Consider the following 7,105-nt stretch of genomic DNA (forward strand, 5'->3'; position numbering starts at 1 on the left):
CGGCCCCAGCCCTCGGCGCCGGGGCCGTGGGCGCCGGCAGAACCTGTACCTGGCAGGGCGGAACAGACCCCGCGAGCCGGGCGTTCGGTACACCCTGTCATAAAGTGAGGAGGTCTAATTGAGCTACGGCTCTCTATCCTGCTATTTGTACAAATAAAAGACCACATCTCGATGCAAAATAAACACAAAAGCGCTGTTGTGACTATAACAGGGAGTCATATACTAATTTATATAATAAGTGGTTGTGCACGCTTTATTCAAGATTATGGCTGCAAGAAATGGCATGAATTGCTGGGTGTGTTTAATGCTGGATTATAGCAATTTGAAACATGTCAAACACATGGCTAATGCCTCATGCTTCACTCATTCTTGCGTAAACCTGCATAGCCACCATCCATTATACCCTTGGTAACAACACAATTCTGCAAGTAAATATTGTTACACTAAGTAACCTTTCAATTCAAGTTGTTTAGGAAGAGAAAATGCAATCTTGTGCAGTCAGTTCCAGTGTCAGTTTAATGTTTCAAAAGGGAAGTGGTGTAGAGAATAAGTATCTGTACAGTGACTCGCCGGCTTAAAACACACGCGCGTGCACGCGCGCAGAGCAAACGTGCAATTCACTGCAGGGGAGAAAAGTAAAACTGTAGCTTCTAACTTCACAGGGCCAGTATTTCTTTTCTGGTGCGGGTGATTGCCTGTGTACCCTGGCAGAATTCGTCATTCAACCTGCAGTGCAACCACACGCTGAAATAATCTGCAATTTCATTCTCTCTTGCAGAGAGCAGCAAATATTTTCCCTATACCTTTGTTTAAAAATCCTGGCAGCAGAGCTTGTATCTCACCTTTGGCAACCAGAGTTTGGGAATCACAGCAGAAGTAGGTGCTGGTGAACGTATGTCTGTGAGTGTGGGTCGGTGTGTGCGTGCGTGCCTGTGTGGGCGCGCTCATGACTGACAGCGAGTGTGACAGCAGGAGAAAAAGAGAAGGATTAGGAAGTGTGAATGTGTATAAATGTGTGTAAACAGGGACCTGTATATTTTTTTCTTGTCCTATTTGAAATACTAAACTTTCAGCCTTAGTATCTGGCAGTCATTTTATTTCCTCTGTATTTATTTATGATTATTATGCTAACAACCTGCACTACTGTTGTAAAAGCAAGGAAAAAAGTACGTTAGTTTGTTTAGTAAGATGTTGCGGGTTCAAATTATTCTGCCACCAATAACTGAAATTACTGATACGTAGATACCAGAAATGATCCTCATTTAGATGTTTTCAGTGCTTTAATTTGTGAGGGTTTAGAGTTGATAGTACATACGCACCCGTGTATAGATATACGTGTATACGTGTGTGTGTGTGTGTGTGTATGCAGGAGAGAAGAGGGGAAAAGAAAAAGATGCTGTGCTCTTGCTTTTTCCAGCAGCCCTTTTTTAGTTGCCGGCGGTGAGAAGGGGGCTGTGGACAACCAACACAGAGCATTACTCAAGCCAAAGTTTCAGTATCGTTTTTAAAAATACCCTTTTACAACTAGAAAAAAACCTTTTATTTTTAACATAAAATTCTAGGGACTCTTTCTTCTTCGTATAAATACTTCGGTATTTCTTCCACTTCACTTCCAAATACATCACCCTTTCTAGTATTGATGCTCTGTAGTTTCATTCTCTCTGTTGGGTCAGATTTGTTGTTTTCTATTGCCAGGGTAGTGTTACTGGTCATGTTATGTTAAAGCCGATTCTGCTGGCTCATAGACACTTTAACTTAAAATGCAGAGCCCGAACTACACTCTGGGGCTTTGCAAGGATACAAAATCCACAAGACATAAAACCCTTTGGTTAATATGAACTGGAAGATGTTTAACCCTTCTCTGCTAATTGTAATGAAAGAGTCGGAGAGATGTAAAAACAGGGGGGCTGATGTATTTATTTATTAAATTTCTCAGTGTTTTCTAATGTTTTGATTATCTAACATTTACACCCCTTTGCCCTTTTAATGCGCTTGGCTAAACGTACCACTGTTATTGTCTAACGTTCGAATTTGTAAAAGATGAACCTGTCTGTTGGTTAAATCTTTGTTTGACTAAAAGAGGATTAATGTTTGAATTTCCTGAATTTCCAAATCCTTGCAACGATACAGTTGATGAAGTGTTTTAAATAGATTTCCACTCTGATATACATGTCTTTTTATTGAAAGTAAATATTGTAAAAATCAGAAAGGGCTGCCTACTCCCACAGTTGTGGCATACCCGCATTAGAATTTTCATAGAACTACTAAGGGCAATCAGACCCTTTTCGCTGAATATTTTAAACATTGTACATGTAAAATTTATGCCTAATTTGAATACTTATTAGCTGCCTAATCTCAGAGTATTAGCTTTGTTTTTGCCTTGTAAAATTAATCACTGCGTGTATCATATTTTCCATTTCTATTATTTTTCTTCGCTGATGTTCGTAAGAGTGGTTAAGAAGGGCTGTTTGTTCATAAACACATCTGGTGCTGCTGTTGTTTACTGGGCTACAACAGCTGCCCTCCTTTATGTTAACTGTGTTCGTGTTTGGGTTTTTTGCATCCTGTTTATTTTTGACCAGACCATCTTTAAATAACTCATCTTTTACTATTTTAACTTTCTCCACACAATATATACTTTCACTTTATCTTGTGGGCGCTTGTTTGTGTTAATTCTTACAGGGTTTTGATTAATATCCCGTGCATGTAGTTGAAGTTGTAATGATCCTTTTCCTGCCTTTTTCTTTGCAGAGAAAGGCTATAGCTCATACTTTGCAGGGGAACAAATAACTAAGTTCAATAATTAGGCTAAGCAGCAAGCTTTGTTTCTTTCCCCGAGTTTGCCTGCACATCCCTCTCCCTTCAGAGGTGTCTTTTAAAGTCACAGCTCAGCCAGGTTGTTGTGGGGACTCTTTCAGTACGTCGGGAGTGAGGGTGAAGGAAAGTGAGGTCCGTTCTGACCCTGCGAGAGCAGGAGAGGACTTTGGTGGCTCTGAGAAGAGACGTTGACCTTTCCACATTACAGATACAAAATGCGCCTTGAAATTCTGGTTTGTAAGGGCACGTTGGTTCTTTATTTACTGCAAAGATTTCAACTGATCTTGGCAGGACATCTCATTGCTATCCTGAAAGTACAGTATATTTATGCAGTGAAAATGATAAAACATTTATTACTGTAGAGAAGGTAATATGCATAATTTATGCTGTTTTTAGCACAATCATTAGTGATATTCTTGATAGATTTTATTTCCAGCTTTCATATCTAATACATGCCTGGAAAATTAATTTTATATCTTTCATTTATTTGCCTATGTTAAAATTGAGTTTTAAGTCATCTTCAAGTGAACAGTTTGATTGCTGCTCATGCATAAGCTTAATTACTTCCCAGGAAGGACAGTATTAAATGTTTTAAATGTCAGAAAAATAAATGAATATCAGCCGTTTGATTAAAAAAATAGGCAATATCTGACGTGTTTGCAGCAGGAGCTTTTTCTTAAAATGCCTCCGAGGCAAAATTTTATTTAGTCACAAAAAAGGAGAAGCCCATTATACTATTTATCATTGGTTGATACCATATGATTTGTAACACCCTTACAAAATTTTAATTTTGTATGATTAGCTGTGCATCATTAAACAACAGCCTTGCATAAGATATGCTGTAAAATTCTGACAGAATCAAGATAGTGAATATTTTAAATAAGGCTGTATAGTCATCCATGGTTGTCAAAGCTAGATAATAGGAAATATAGAGCAGTGTGTGAAATCGTGCCTTCATTTAAACTGGTTTTATAGGTAGACTTTAAAATGTAGTCGTTCATAAATGCTATTGACCATGCTGCGTGCATGGTGTGTTATTTTGGCCGTTAAATGTAAGCACACAAAGATTGCTTATAGAAACCATAATTCCGGTGATTAGTATCTGTATGAAAGCAGAGTTTGCATCGCATTTCTTGGTAAACGGCTCCGCGAGGCTTTTTTCTTCTTTTAAAGATGCTGTCTGTGTAATTGGCAGAGAGGGACATCTTGATAATGGAAGTGTGAAGGTGTAACGCCCGTGTTAATTGATACTTCTTAATCACTTTTAGGTATTAAGTCATGATGCAGGAATCTGCGACAGAGACAATAAGCAACAGTTCAATGAATCAAAATGGAATGAGCACTCTAAGCAGCCAATTAGATGCTGGCAGCAGAGATGGAAGATCAAGTGGTGACACGAGCACTGAAGTAAGCACAGTAGAACTGCTGCATCTGCAACAACAGCAGGTAAGTTTGTTTTGCTTCCTGTTTGTTTTTAAACAAATAAAGGGCTGTTTTCGGACGGGCACCCTTCCGCAGACCCTCTGTGCGTGCTGAATGTGAAGTGTCGTGCAAGTGAAGAGCGTGGGGCGTTATTTGTTGTTGTTTTTGTGCATGTTAATGCTGAAACGCCAGGATCCCGTTTTCGTGGCGGCAGCGTCTTGCTGATGCCGCTGCACACCGCCGCGCTCGCCTGGTGATTAAAATCCCGCAGCGTATTTAGAAAAGTTGTGCCAAAGCCTTGCAGTGCATGTTTTCAGAATCTGTTAGTTTACCGTGCGATGCGGTCGCGTAGGACGTGATGCAGAGCTTTCCACCAGAGGGCCACATTACTTGAGACTTCGCTTCGCTTGCGATGAATTGTTCCAAAGTCGGAGCTGGGGTGAAGGGACCAGAGTGACTTCTCACAATAAAGATGCTTTGCTGTCGTAGGTGTAAATAAAAAATGCCAGTTAGTTCAGAACCACTGAAATAAAAAAGAGCATGAGCCTGTCTGTGTGTGCGTGAGTATAATTTGGATGTGTGACCGTGGAAAATATGGGAAAAGAGAGAAGCAGCTTTTCTGTAGGTATGTTTCCATTCTCACATTTAAAACATTTTTTTAAGTTTGTCTGTTTGTTTTCTCAACGAGTTAATGGAGAACTGGTTTTATGTTTAAAACTGTAAAATTAAACTGTTGTCTGACTGCTGACGCCATCTAATTATGAGATGCAATCAGTTAATTTTTGTCACTGTAAGATTTCTTTTCCTTTTAAAACCTGCACAAACATAATTCCTTCTACTTTGTCTACCTAAAGAGTTGCCTCCCCATCAGGGGATGCAGGTTGTACTAATGCAGTGAAGCCCAAACAGTTTGTTTGGTAAACAACTGAGGTCTGATTCTGCAGAGTGCCAGTACCTGCTCTGAACTCCTGAAAGTCTTCAGTGTCTGGTCCTCTCATCTGCTGAGGCCACTCAGCACCTTTGGAGTTCAAACCCTTCATTTGTAAACACTGAGGTTTTTCATTACAACGTCAGGGGTTGCATTAATGGAGGGGAAGTTGTCTCCCGTAAGAGAAAACACTATAAAAATCCTGTTTTATAGAAATGTGTTTTAACATGATAGATAAACTGCATATGTACGGGCCTCTGAAATAACAGGTCATAATAGCTCTTAAAATTGACTCATTCTTAGTGCTGAATTAAGCAGTGTACACTAGCTACATCTATAGTTAAATATTTTAAATGGGGACAGAAAATGTGGAAGAATTAAATAGTTGAAGATTGAAATATGGAAAGTTGTTAAGGCTTAAATCTGTGCCTTGCTTCACATTCAAGTGTATTCTGTTTTAACAATTGAGCACTTACACTATTACAGTCTGAGGAAATACAGGTTTCAGTGTCTTCATTAAGTTCTTAGCAGGCTTACAGCTATATATATATACACACTATTATCTATATATGTACACTGTGCATATGTACTATTTTCATATAAAATTTTATATATATACACACGTATATTTAAAAAATTAATATTTTTTTCATTGAAAAGCATGCCATCACCTTTATTCAGGTGTTCAGATTATAACAGCATTTTAAAATCTTTATTGAGAGAGAGTGTATTTAATTGGTGAAAATGTTTAGAAAACTTAATTTAAGTGAAACACTTTAAAACACAAAAATACCAACAGAATAATGTGCCACTTACATGTTTCTGAAAGCAGCAGTCCTAGCCATTTGTAGCCAATTTGTCCATACAGTCACAGATTCCAGTAGATAGCATTTGCAAAGACCACAGAGAATAACAACTGAAGATGAAAATATCCAGTTGAGTACTAATAACAGACAGGTTCTGAGGGGACAGGCTTAGAAGTGACAATCTTTTCTTCAAAACTGTGATTAGATCTTAAATAAGCAGACAGGCAAAGTAAAACCATGGGTACAGTTAATAGGACTCAAGAGGCATTTTATGGTAGGGTCTGCACCATAGGATTTAAATACAACTTGAGTTAGGCATATAAATCCTTCTATAAAATATGTTGATGTGAAACATAAACACTAGTAAACATGCAGTAGGATGTCCTTTAGATAATGGGCATAGCTTTATGCTGCTTCTGCTTTTCTTCCTCTTTTTCCTATTTCTTTTTTTTTCTGTTTTTGACCAGATGTCTTTTGAAATATGATTTAAGAGGAAAATGATGGCTGGTTTTATTATTGTCACTGTAGTAACTCTCTAAAATGTTATTTTTAATACCCGACTTGCCTAACAAACTTTGACAAGTAGAAAAACAGAGCAAACCCCATTGTACCTGCAGTTATTATTCTTAAGATTTTTATTGTTTAAATATGTGCAAGATATAATGTACTGATGTCATAGTTTAACATTCCAGTTTTGGCTTCTCTGAGTCATTTTATTGGGAGCCTTCAAATAAACAGATCGAGTTCATTATAGCTTTTTCTAAAGGAAGCAAGTAAATGATTGCTGGTTTTAATACATTTCCTTCAGCTGGGCAACTACATAAAGTGATGCTAATGCTTAAGAATAGCTATATCAACTGAGTAGAATCACAAAATATGTTTTCTCTGTGGCATGAATATATACTGGGGAAAGTTAAACGTGAGAAATTTTAGACTGTGTACAAAGAGCAACTGGGCTAAGTTAAAAATTTTAAATTATATATGATTTGCATCTTGTTCAAGCATTATGATCACAAATTGGTGGATTTATAGAAAGTAAATAAGCTAAAATAATAGACTTCATTAGGTTCTTACAAGCAATTATATGGAGTTTGGCCAGTCCTGTTACTGGCTTGATGAACTATGTTGTTGT

The 7,105-nt window shown here is 37.9% G+C and overlaps 1 long non-coding RNA gene across 1 annotated transcript in view; it reads left to right on the plus strand.

Annotated features, from left to right (window-relative positions):
- The window catches only part of LOC103920017, a 173,187-nt gene extending 168,923 nt beyond the window's left edge, over positions 1–4,264 (plus strand). Inside the window, exon 3 of the long non-coding RNA XR_663767.1 lies at positions 4,086–4,264. This is a non-coding gene — a long non-coding RNA (uncharacterized LOC103920017). The remainder of the gene's footprint in view (positions 1–4,085) is intronic.
- The last annotated feature ends 2,841 nt before the right edge of the window (positions 4,265–7,105 follow it).

The sequence above is a fragment of the Pygoscelis adeliae genome, unplaced genomic scaffold (assembly GCF_000699105.1).
Source record: "Pygoscelis adeliae isolate BGI_AS28 unplaced genomic scaffold, ASM69910v1 Scaffold113, whole genome shotgun sequence".
In the NCBI taxonomy this organism is placed as follows: Eukaryota; Metazoa; Chordata; class Aves; order Sphenisciformes; family Spheniscidae; genus Pygoscelis; species Pygoscelis adeliae.